Raw genomic sequence first — 13,095 nt, 5'->3', positions numbered from 1 at the left:
GCCTCCCATTTAAACCTCTTTGGTAGTTTCAGGATAAATGTCAAGTGGTTACTATACCAGGCCCTTCATGTTCCAACTTCTACCAAAAGCTGTCTCTCTCTCTTTTTTAAAAAAAATACTTTAATTGATAAAACAACATACAAACACAAACATTCTTAACATACAAACATTCCATACATGGTGTACAATCAAAGGCTCACAATGCCATCACATAGGTGTATATTCATTACCATGATCATTTTTTAGAACATTTGCATGACTCCAGAAAAAGAAATAAAAAGAAAAAACTCATACGTACCATGCCCCTTACCCCTCCCTCACATTGACCACTAGTATTTCCATCTACCCAATTTATTTTAACCTTTGTTCCCCCTATTATTTGTTTATTTTTAATCTATATTTTTTACTCATCTATCCATTCCCTGGATAAAGGAAGAATTAGACACAAGGTTTTCACAATCACACAGTCACATTGTAAAAGCTATATCATTGTGCAATAATCTTCAAGAAACAAGGCTACTAGAATACAGCTCTACAGTTTCAGGTACTTCCCTTTAGCCACTCAAATACACCATGAGCTGAAAAGGGATATCTATATAATGCATAAGAAAAACATTCAGGATAACCTCTCAACCCTGTTTGAAATCTCTCAGCCACTGGCACTTTGTCTAGTTTCTCTCTTCCTCCTTTTAGTCAAGATGGTTTTCTCAATCCCTTGATGCCAGGCCCCAGCTTATTCCAGGATTTCTGTCCCATGTTGCCAGGGAGATTTACATCCCTGCGAGCCATGTCGCATGTAGGGTGGGGGGAGTGGGGTCGGTAGTGGTTTCACTTGCCATGTCAGCTTAGAGAGAGAGGCCACATCTGAGCCACAAAAGAGGTTCTCTAGGGGTGACTCTTTGGTCTAATTTTAAGTAGGCTTAGCCTATCCTTTGCAGGAATAAGTTTCTTAGGGGCGAATCCCAACATTGAGGGCTAAGTCTATTGATTTGGTCCCCACTGCTTGAGAGAGTATCAGAAATTCTCCAAATGGGGAAGTTGAATATTTCCCCTTTCTCCTCATTTCCCTAAGGGGATCCTGCAAATACTTCTTTATTCACTGCCCACATCGGTCTGGGAATTATTGGGGCACCACACTAACCTGGAAAAACCAACAAAATCTCATGCCCTACTCCCTTACTCAAGATTCCATGTACTATGGTGTTAACTAAACTGACCAGACAAGATAAATTAGGAAATGCATTGTCCAAAATATAAATTTTGACCAAATAAACATCTTTCCCTTTAGTCTCACACAGAAGTTGAAGTTTTAGAACATGGATAACATCATCCTTTACCCAGTCTTCTGAAAAACTTTAGTCCTATCCAGATCAGCTTCATTCATGTCTCTGCTCAATCTCAACTTTTTCAACTTTTTTTTTTTACTGCAAAAGTTAAATGTTAAATGCAAATATAAATGTTTAGAGATTATACTGTGACTTTTAATTCCCTAGGTGGCTTTTTTTTTTAATTAACGGAAAAAAAGAAATTAACCCAACATTTAGAAATCATACCATTCTACATATGCAATCAGTAATTCTTAACATCATCACATAGATGCATGATCATCGTTTCTTAGTACATTTGCATTGGTTTAGAAGAACTAGCAACACAACCAAAAAAGATATAGAATGTTAATATAGAGAAAAGAAATTAAAGTAATAATAATAGTTAAAAAAAAAACAACCTATAGTTCAGATGCAGCTTCATTCAGTGTTTTAACATGATTACTTTACAATTAGGTATTATTGTGCTGTCCATTTTTGAGTTTTTGTATCTAGTCCTGTTGCACAGTCTGTATCCCTTCAGCTCCAATTACCCATTATCTTACCCTGTTTCTAACTCCTGCTGGACTCTGTTACCAATGACATATTCCAAGTTTATTCTCGAATGTCCGTTCACATCAGTGGGACCATACAGTATTTGTCCTTTAGTTTTTGGCTGGACTCACTCAGCATAATGTTCTCTAGGTCCATCCATGTTATTACGTGCTTCATAAGTTTATCTTGTCTTAAAGCTGCATAATATTCCATCGTATGTATATACCACAGTTTGTTTAGCCATTCTTCTGTTGATGGACATTTTGGCTGTTTCCATCTCTTTGCAATTGTAAATAACCCTGCTATAAATATTGATGTGCAAATGCCCGTTTGTGTCTTTTCCCTTAAGTCCTTTGAGTAGATACCCAGCAATGGTATTGCTGGTTCGTATGGCAATTCTATACTCAGCTTTTTGAGGAACCGCCAAACTGCCTTCCACAGTGGTTGCACCATTTGACATTCCCACCAACAGTGGATAAGTGTGCCTCTTTCTCCGCATCCTCTCCAGCACTTGTCATTTTCTGTTTTGTTGATAATGGCCATTCTGGTGGGTGTGAGATGATATCTCATTGTGGTTTTAATTTGCATTTCTCTAATGCCCAGGGACATTGAGCATCTCTTCATGTGCCTCTTGGCCATTTGTATTTCCTCTTCTGAGAGGTGTCTGTTCAAGTCTTTTTCCCATTTTGTAATTGGGTTGGCTGTCTTTTTGTTGTTGAGTTGAACAATCTCTTTATAAATTCTGGATACTAGACCTTTATCTGATATATCATTTCCAAATATTGTCTCCCATTGTGTAGGCTGTCTTTCTACTTTCTTGATGAAGTTCTTTGATGCACAAAAGTGTTTAATTTTGAGGAGCTCCCATTTATTTATTTCCTTCTTCAGTGCTCTTGCTTTAGGTTTAAGGTCCATAAAACCACCTCCAATTGTAAGTTTCATAAGATATCTCCCTACATTTTCCTCTAACTGTTTTATGGTCTTAGACCTAATGTTTAGATCTTTGATCCATTTTGAGTTAACTTTTGTATAGGGTGTGAGATATTGGTCTTCTTTCATTCTTTTGCATATGGATATCCAGTTCTCTAGGCACCATTTATTGAAGAGACTGCTCTGTCCCAGGTGAGTTGGCTTGACTGCCTTATCAAAGATCAAATGTCCATAGATGAGAGGGTCTATATCTGAGCACTCTATTCAATTCCATTGGTCGATATATCTATCTTTATGCCAATAAAATGCTGTTTTGACCACTGTGGCTTCATAATATGCCTTAAAGTCAGGCAGCGCGAGACCTCCAGCTTTGTTTTTTTTCCTCAAGATGTTTTTAGCAATTCGGGGCACCCTGCCCTTCCAGATAAATTTGCTTATTGGTTTTTCTATTTCTGAAAAATAAGTTGTTGGGATTTTGATTGGTATTGCATTGAATCTGTAGATCAGTTTAGGTAGGATTGACATCTTAACTATATTTAGTCTTCCAATCCATGAACACGGTATGCCCTTCCATCTATTTAGGTCTTCTGTGATTTCTTTTAGCAGTTTTTTGTAGTTTTCTTTATATAGGTTTTTTGTCTCTTTAGTTAAATTTATTCCTAGGTATTTTATTCTTTTAGTTGCGATTATAAATAGGATTCGTTTCTTGATTTCCCCCTCAGCTTGTTCCTTACTAGTGTATAGAAATGCTACAGATTTTTGAATGTTGATCTTGTAACCTGCTACTTTGCTGTACTCATTTATTAGCTCTAGTAGTTTTGTTGTGGATTTTTCCGGGCTTTCGACGTATAGTATCATATCGTCTGCAAACAGTGATAGTTTTACTTCTTCCTTTCCAATTTTGATGCCTTGTATTTCTTTTTCTTGTCTAATTGCTCTGGCTAGAACCTCCAGCACAATGTTGAATAATAGTGGTGATAGTGGACATTCTTGTCTTGTTCCTGATCTTAGGGGGAAAGTTTTCAATTTTTCCCCATTGAGGATGATATTAGCTGTGGGTTTTTCATATATTCCCTCTATCATTTTAAGGAAGTTCCCTAGTATTCCTATCCTTTGAAGTGTTTTCAACAGGAAAGGATGTTGAATCTTGTCAAATGCCTTCTCTGCATCCATTGAGATGATCATGCGATTTTTCTGCTTTGATTTGTTGATATGGTGTATTACATTAATTGATTTTCTTATGTTGAACCATCCTTGCATACCTGGGATGAATCCTACTTGGTCATGATGTATAATTCTTTTAATGTGTTGTTGGATACGATTTGCTAGAATTTTATTGAGGATTTTTGCATCTATATTCATTAGAGAGATTGGTCTGTAGTTTCTTTTTTTGTAATATCTTTGCCTGGTTTTGGTATGAGGCTGATGTTGGCTTCATAGAATGAATTAGGTAGTTTTTCCTCCACTTCGATTTTTTGGAAGAGTTTGAGGAGAGTTGGTACTAATTCTTTCTGGAATATTTGATAGAGTTCACATGTGAAGCCGTCTGGTCCTGGACTTTTCTTTTTAGGAAACTTTTGAATGACTAATTCAATTTCTTTACTTGTGATTGGTTTGTTGAGGTCATCTATTTCTTCTTGAGTCAAAATTGGCTGTTCATGTCTTTCCAGGAACCCGTCCATTTCATCTAAATTGTTGTATTTATTAGCGTAAAGTTGTTCATAGTGTCCTGTTATTACCTCCTTTATTTCTGTGAGGTCAGTAGTTATGTCTCCTCTTCCATTTCTGATCTTATTTATTTGCATCCTCTCTCTTCTTTTTGTCAATCTTGCTAAGGGCCCATCAATCTTATTGATTTTCTCATAGAACCAACTTCTGGTCTTATTGATTTTCTCTATTGTTTTCATGTTTTCAGTTTCATTTATTTCTGCTCTAATCTTTGTTATTTCTTTCCTTTTGCTTGCTTTGGGGTTAGTTTGCTGTTCTTTCTCCAGTTCTTCCAAGTGGACATTTAATTCCTGCATTTTTGCCTTTTCTTCTTTTCTGATATAGGCATATAGGGCAATAAATTTCCCTCTTAACACTGCCTTTGCTGCGTCCCATAAGTTTTGATATGTTGTGTTTTCATTTTCATTCGCCTCGAGGTATTTACTAATTTCTCTTGCAATTTCTTCTTTGACCCACTTGTTGTTTAAGAGTGTGTTGTTGAGCCTCCACGTATTTGTGAATTTTCTGGCACTCCACCTATTATTGATTTCCAACTTCATTCCTTTATGATCCGAGAAAGTGTTGTGTATGATTTCAATCTTTTTAAATTTGTTAAGACTTGCTTTGTGACCCAGCATATGGTCTATCTTTGAGAATGATCCATGAGCACTTGAGAAAAAGGTGTGTCCTGCTGTTGTGGGATGTAATGTCCTATAAATGTCTGTTAAATCTAGCTCATTTATAGTAATATTCAGATTCTCTATTTCTTTATTGATCCTCTGTCTAGATGTTCTGTCCATTGATGAGAGTGGTGAATTGAAGTCTCCAACTATTATGGTATATGTGTCTATTTCCCTTTTCAGTGTTTGCAGTGTATTCCTCATGTATTTTGGGGCATTCTGGTTTGGTGCATAAATATTTATGATTGTTATGTCTTCTTGTTTAATTGTTCCTTTTATTAGTATATAGTGTCCTTCTTTGTCTCTTTTAATTGTTTTACATTTGAAGTCTAATTTGTTGGATATTAATATAGCCACTCCTGCTCTTTTCTGGTTGTTATTTGCATGAAATATCTTTTCCCAACCTTTCACTTGCAACCTATGTTTATCTTTGGGTCTAAGATGTGTTTCCTGTAGACAGCATATAGAAGGATCCTGTTTTTTAATCCATTCTGCCAGTCTATGTCTTTTGATTGGGGAATTCAGTCCATTAACATTTACCATTATTACTGTTTGGATAATATTTTCCTCTACCATTTTGCCTTTTGTATTATATATATCATATCTGACTTTCCTTCTTTCTACACTCTTCTCCATACCTCTCTCTTCTGTCTTTTCGTATCTGACTCTAGTGCTCCCTTTAGCATTTCTTGCAGAGCTGGTCTCTTAGTCACAAATTCTCTCAGTGACTTTTTGTCTGAGAATGTTTTAATTTCTCCCTCATTTTTGAAGGACAATTTTGCTGGATATAGGAGTCTTGGTTGGCAGTTGTTCTCTTTTAGTAATTTAAATATATCATCCCACTGTCTTCTAGCTTCCATGGTTTCTGCTGAGAAATCTACACATAGTCTTATTGGGTTTCCCTTGTATGTGATGGATTGTTTTTGTCTTGCTGCTTTCAAGATCCTGTCTTTCTCTTTGACCTCTGACATTCTAACTAGTAAGTGTCTTGGAGAACGCCTATTTGGGTCTAATCTCTTTGGGGTGCGCTGCACTTCTTGGATCTGTAATTTTAGGTCTTTCATAAGAGTTGGGAAATTTTCAGTGATAATTTCTTCCATTAGTTTTTCTCCTCCTTTTCCCTTCTCTTCTCCTTCTGGGACACCCACAACACGTATATTTGTGCGGTTCATATTGTCCTTGAGTTCCCTGATACCCTGTTCAAATTTTTCCATTTTTTTCCCGATAGTTTCTGTTTCTTTTTGGAATTCAGATGTTCCATCCTCCAAATCACTAATTCTATCTTCTGTCTCTTTAAATCTATCATTGTAGGTATCCATTGTTTTTTCTATCTTTTCTACTTTGTCCTTCACTTCCATAAGCTCTGTGATTTGTTTTTTCAGTTTTTCTATTTCTTCTTTTTGTTCAGCCCATGTCTTCTTCATGTCCTCCCTCAATTTATCGATTTCATTTTTGAAGAGGTTTTCCATTTCTGTTCGTATATTCAGCATCAGTTGTCTCAGCTCCTGTATCTCATTCGAACTATTGGTTTGTTCCTTTTACTGGGCCATGTTTTCAATTTTTTGAGCGTGATCTGTTATCTTCTGCTGGCGTGTCAGATTTAAATTTGGCATTTAGTCAGATTTCCCTGGGTGTTGAACCCAACAGGTTGAAAGATTTTTCTGTGAAATCTCTGGGTTCTGTTTTTCTTATCCTGCCCAGTAGGTGGCGCTTGTGGCACACGATTGTCTGCGGGTCCCACCAGTAAAAGGTGCTGTGGGTCCTTTAACTTTGTAAAACTCTCGCTGTGGGGGAGATTCGTCAGCTGAAGCGGCTTGGAAGAGTGCCAGCCAGCCCGGGGGTCCGAACGCGGGGAGGGTCGCCGGCCGCCGCAGCCCGGGAAAGCACCCGTCCGAATTTCCTAGTTGGCCCGGGGCGCCAAGTGTGGCGGAAGGGCACCAACCACCGAAGCCTGGGAGAGTGCACCGTTCCCAGCCGGACCGGGGAGTCACGTGTTTGGAAGGGACCCCCCCAGTCACCGTTCTCCGTGGTTTGGGGATTTCCGATCCAAATCTCTCATTGGTCCGGGGGGCCTCGTGTGGTGGGGGCGCCAGCCGCCACGGCTTGAGGGAACCGCCTGCCCAATTCTGCCCGCTGGCCCGGGAAGGAGGAAGGGAGGGACTCCGGCCACTTGCCTCCCCGCCCGGGAAAGCCTGCGCCCCTCGGCGATCTCACCGGAGCTGGTTCTCTCAGACAGTCAGCCATTCCAGGATGGGGTACGCTGGTTTTTTGATCTCTGTCATGGCTCTGGGAGCTGTTCTGTATCATTTCTACTCCCCTAGTAGCTGTTCTGGAGGAGGAAAGGTGAGGGTGGCAAGGCTGTCGAGGACGGTGGCGGAGGTGCCGGTGAAGGCGGAAGAGGGCACGGTGGTGGTTGAAGAGCCGCTGGAGTAAGAGGAGAAAGGGAAGGATAAGATGGCGGATGGAGCGCTGCCGGAGCAGAAGGAGAAAGAGAAGGGCAAGATGGCGGCGGGAGCGCCGCCGGCGGAGAAAGAGGAAGAGGAGAGCTAGATGGCAGCAGGAGCGCCGGCGGAGAAGGGGAAAGAGGAGGGCTAGATGGCAGCGGGAGCGCCCTTGGTGGAGAAAGAGGAAGAGCAACTTTTTCAACTTTTTAAACAGTTTCTGTATGGGGTACTACTGACTTTCATAGCTACAGAGCTCTGACTTGAGTCTCAGGTGTCACATAAATACCCGAAGTTTCTGGAAAAGACCATGTTATACACAAACAACTCAGTATCTTAGAATTTAGAATTAATAGTCACGCCTCCTGAATATATGTGAGTGCTGGAAGGGCTTCTGATCCAGGACACTTTACAATAAGCCACAACCTGATAACCCGTGCTCTCCACTTTAGTTCACCGAATTTTTATATTATAATTTTTATATTATATTATAATTAGTCCAAATAATTGAGGCATGATAATACATATCTTTTTGTTCCTGACATTGCATTCAACATACAGCTTTTAAGGTTCATTCATCTAGTTGCATGCCTCACAACTTCATTCCTTCTTGTAGCTGCACATTGTATGTATACACCATAGTTCCTCCTTCCATTCCTCAGTCGTTGTACCCTTAGCCACCTCCATTCACTGTGGATCAAGAACACTGCTGCCAGAAACACCAGTGTGCAAATGTCCTTTCATGTCCCTGCACTCAGTTCCTCCAGGTATATACTGAGCAACAGGGATTCAGGATCATATGGCAAGCCCAACCTTAGCCTCCTGTGGAACTGGCACACTGCTCTCCAAGGGGCTTCACCTCTCATTTCCCTACTGACAGGGAATAGGTAGACCCCTTTCTCCACATTTTCTCTAGCACTTGTTTCTCTCTGGCCATTTTTAAATAGTTTTATTCACACATCATACAATCCAGCCTAAGTGAATAGCCATGCCTTCACCACCATAATCTATATGAAGACATTTCCTTTTCTTCCACAAAGAATCCATACCCCTTTCCCAATCTCCCACCTGTTGACATCTAGTTTTGACATAATACCTTTGTTACATTCAGTGGAAGCATATTATAATATTACCTTTGACTATAGACTTTAGCTTACATTGATTGTACTTTTTTCCATATGCCATCTATTTTCAATGCCCTGCAATATGGACATTACTTTGTTCTTCCTCCTGCAAGAACGTTTTTTAATTTGTATATTTAATCACCATCATTGTACACTCCAGGCTTCCTAAATTATACTGTCTCAGTCTTTATCCTCTGTCTTACTTTCTGATTTCATGCATGTCCCCAGCCCTTTTCCCTCAACCATACTCACATTCAGCTTCATTCAGTGTACTTACATTACTGTGCTACAATCAGGTAGTATTGTGCTATCCATATTTGAATTTTTGTTGCACAATCTGTATTCCTTCAGCACTAATTGCCCAGTCTTTACCCTGTTTCTATCTCCTGAAACCTGTGTTCTTAACTTAAATTCTCCAAGTTCACTCATTAATGTTAGTTCATATCAGTGAAACATACAGCATTTATCCTTTTGTTCTGGGTAGTTCCACTCAGCATAATGTCCTTAAGGTCCATCCATGTTGTTACGTGCTTCATGACTTTATTCTGTCTTACAGCTGCATAATAGCCCATTGTATGTATATACTACAGCTTGTTTAGGCACTCATCCATTGATGGACATTTGAGCTGTTTCCATTTCTTGGTAATTGTAAATAGTGCTGCTATAAACATTGGTGTGCAAATGTCCACTTGTGTCCTTGCCTTCATGTCCTCTGAATAGATACCCAGCAATGGGATTGCTGGATCATAAGGCAATTCTGTACTTAGCAAAGCTATCTCTTAACCCTTGGGCTATCCCTCCAAACTTGATGCTCTACTCCTGCTAAACTTTTCTACAAACTCATCACAGTCTACACACATCTGTGAGCAAAGGCCAGGAACATTACCTAATTCTTGCTCCCTTGGCCTGTTCCCTTTGTCTGAATTATGTGTCCTGTAATGAAAAGCTTATTACAACTGAAGTAAAGTTTTTGATGTGGAGGTTCCTGCCTCTTACTAATGTTATGAGTCCAACAAATAATAGGCACAAATTGTGTGGAAATTAAACAACACACTTTTAAACAATCAAAGGGTCAAAGAAGAAATCACAAAGGAAATTAGAAAATATCTTGAGGTGAATGAAAATGAAAACAATATATAAAAACTTATAGAGGGTGGCGGCAGCAGCCAGTGGCGGGGTGGATTGGTCCTGCCTCTCAGGGAGCGGGTTTCTAGGCTGCAGAGGCTCCGTGTGGTGGTCATGGTTAGGAGGTGGGGGTGGATGCTGGAGGAGTACCAGCCCCGCCGCTTGGCGGGGTCAAGATGAGGCCCTTAGCATCAGTCAGGGCTGGGTCTCCCCCCACCCCCTTCCCCCTGCCTCCCTACCTTACCCCTACCCTCACCCCATCACCCCCACCACCCATGGCCCAGCCGCCGTGCTGCTTCCTTCTCTGCTTGGCAGGCCCTGCATATAGAGCTCCCGTTTCAGCAGAACCCAACCTGGCGGAGTCTCAATTTTGGAATAATGCAGGACCATCTTATACATTTGTCTTGTTTCATGATTCATGCCCCTAACCAAAATGAAATCGTTTTTGGATTCAATGATGGCTCCTATTGTGCTCCATTTCCACATAAGCGTTATTCAAATGTTCAGAAGAATAGTCTTCTTCAGGTGGATCAGAACTGTGTTGGTAATTCTTATAATGTGTTCTCTTTGCTATGGCTTCGTAGAGCCCAGTGTGCAATTAAACAGATTCAGGTAACTGTTCAGAGAATTGGAAAGGAAATTGAAAAAAAACTAAGACTCACATCTACAAGCAATGAGCTGAAAAAAGGAAGTGAATGCCTGCAATTAAAAATTTTGGTTCTTCAAAATGAACTGGAAAGACAGAAGAAAGCTTTGGGATGGGAGTTGGTATTACTGCATAAGCAACAAATTGCATTATAGGACAAAGGAAGTGCATTTTCAACCGAACACCTCAAGCTTCAACTCCAGAAAGAACCCCTAAATGAGTTGAGGAAGGAGTGCACTGCCAAAAGAACTCTTTTTGGAGACTAATGCTCAGCTGACAATTCAATGCAGGCAGTTACTGTCTGAACTTTCCTCCATTTACCCTATTGATTTGAATGAACATAAGAATTACTTTGTATGTGGTGTCAAGCCCGATTCTGAGGACTTCCAAGCAAAAGATGATGGAAGCATTGCTGTTGCCCTTGGTTACACTGTGCACTTGGTCTCCATGATTTCCTTTTTTCCTACAAATGCCCCTCAGATCTCCTATAATTCATAAGGGGTCTAGATCAACAATCAAAGATAATATCAATGACAAGCTGACTGAAAAGAAGAGAGAGTTTCTACTATATCCAAAAGGAGGGAAGAAGTTGCAACTTGATTACAGTGTCTTATCTTCTAAACAACAATATAGCACAGCTAATATAACAACATGGACTAGGGATTCCAAACTTGAGGCAAACCCTTCCAAACCTGAAAAACTTCATGGAGCATGGACTAATGGTCAGGTGTGACAAACATCATAGCTCCAGGGCAATTCCTGTACTAAAGAGATAAAGCTCCATATTTGGGGGTACAGATGTGGGCTTCTGGGGGAAGCCCTTCACCAGACAAAGAATATTGAAAGTGAGCCAACTCAGAGAATGAAAGACTCTAGGAAAAACTCCTCCTCCCAGTTACAACCCACATTAGCCCACCCCGTGACCACCATCCCTACCATGGGAGAGTCTGAGAGAAAGGAATATCCTTGTCTTCTTCCTTGGATAGCTCCTTGGACTTCCAAAGATGAAAAGAAGAAGGAGTAGATTTGGGTGAGAGCTTAAATGGAAGCCATGTGAATATGAAAACTAGCCCAAAACAAGGAGAAGCTGTCTCTGGATATCCTGCCACAGTAAATGACACTGTCCTACCCAATGAGTGGGCTGCTTCCACAAATGTCCAACTTCCATGTGAGTTCCACTCAGTTTCAGAAGCTAAGCTGTACTGTACTATGGAGCAAGCTGAAGAAATCAATGGGCTGGAAGTCACAGGTTTCACTTCAGGTGCTCAACTAGAAGCCTTTAACTTCATTCCAGTGGACAGTGCTGTGGCAGTGGAAGTGTGATGAACAAATTCTAGGAGAATTTCAAGTGTTCTCCTGAAGGATCTATGTAGTGAATGAAAATGTATCCAGCTTCTGCAGGCCACGCAGGAGTTCTGATAAGTGAGCAGAACTAGTAGGACCAGGGCAGAGTTGATGCCTAAATAAGGACATAGCTGCATTTACCCTTTGTAATAATTATGGAACAAAATGAATTTTAATGGAGGATATTCCTCAGAAAAACAGACTGTGAATTGAGGAAGGGCTCAGGATCATTGTATATCAGTGAGCCAGACAAAGTTAGATTTTGCTTTCAAGATTTTCTTTTCAGGCCTTACAGTTGTTTTAAGGCAAAAGCACTCTCTGATTTGAAAGAATTTATAAGTTGAATCATCTTACAGGTATTTGACTGCTTTTTATTTACACTTCTTTGCTATCCTCAGAGGGAAGATAATATATGAATAATATAATGAACTCACCTTTAGTTTCTTATAAGCATAGTTTATAAAATTCTGGGTAAACTGAATATTCAGAAATAGATTTCCACCATTTACTGAAGAGGTTTTGGCCAGACATTATCAGATTGATGGATAAGAAGCACAGTAGCCTCCTTATACTCTGGACTTCCCTTCCCTCTCCACCCCTGCCTCTGACCTTCAGTAAACCTGTATACCCCAATGTTGTCCCATCTTAGTGGGTGGGTTATGCATCCTGAAAACTGAGGTTCTTTAACCAGTAGCCATGACCTTCTACCTCCTCTAATCAGCCATGTCCTTGATTAGGTGAGAAAACTTACCTGGTGGATCCCAGGGGTCCCTTAAGGACCCCAAAGTTACTACAGTCAGTAAGTTTTCCATTCCCTTTTGAAGTCTAATGATTTTATGTGCGCAAATGCTGTATTCAAAAATTTATGCAATCACTCACCAGACAAGATCCCTGTATGTAAATCCATGTTAATTTATTGAATTTCAGTCAGAAAGAAGGCATTGTAAATGACAAAACAGATATAGAGAGTCAAGCTCTCTAGGGAGCAAACTGCAAGGCAGCTGAGATTGTTGGAGTAAGAGACTAGATGAGACATAGAGTGCTATTGGTATGTGCGCAATTGCATAAAAATGAAAATTGTTTTTGAAGTCCACTTATCATCCCTGGAGCTCAGATTTCATTTTGTTGTTGCTTTATACTTTATATACCCAAGGATATCACCTCAGGGTTGCAAGCTGTTTAAGGAAATTTTATCCATATATCCATGTATTATCTAAAAGAATAAAAATTGAGTTTACT

General features: G+C 40.0%; 1 protein-coding gene and 1 pseudogene across 4 annotated transcripts in view; both read left to right on the top strand.

Moving 5' to 3' along the window:
* CLCA2 (chloride channel accessory 2) overlaps positions 1-13,095 on the top strand; it is a 90,446-nt gene that overhangs the window by 57,386 nt on the left and 19,965 nt on the right. The window lies entirely within an intron of this gene.
* LOC143650934 (UV radiation resistance-associated gene protein pseudogene) lies at positions 788-12,944 on the top strand (annotated as a pseudogene).

This window comes from Tamandua tetradactyla, chromosome 11 (genome assembly GCF_023851605.1).
Source record: "Tamandua tetradactyla isolate mTamTet1 chromosome 11, mTamTet1.pri, whole genome shotgun sequence".
Classification (NCBI taxonomy): domain Eukaryota; kingdom Metazoa; phylum Chordata; class Mammalia; order Pilosa; family Myrmecophagidae; genus Tamandua; species Tamandua tetradactyla.
The sequence above is the reverse complement of the archived record's forward strand: the minus strand, read 5'-3'. Positions and strand labels throughout refer to the sequence as shown.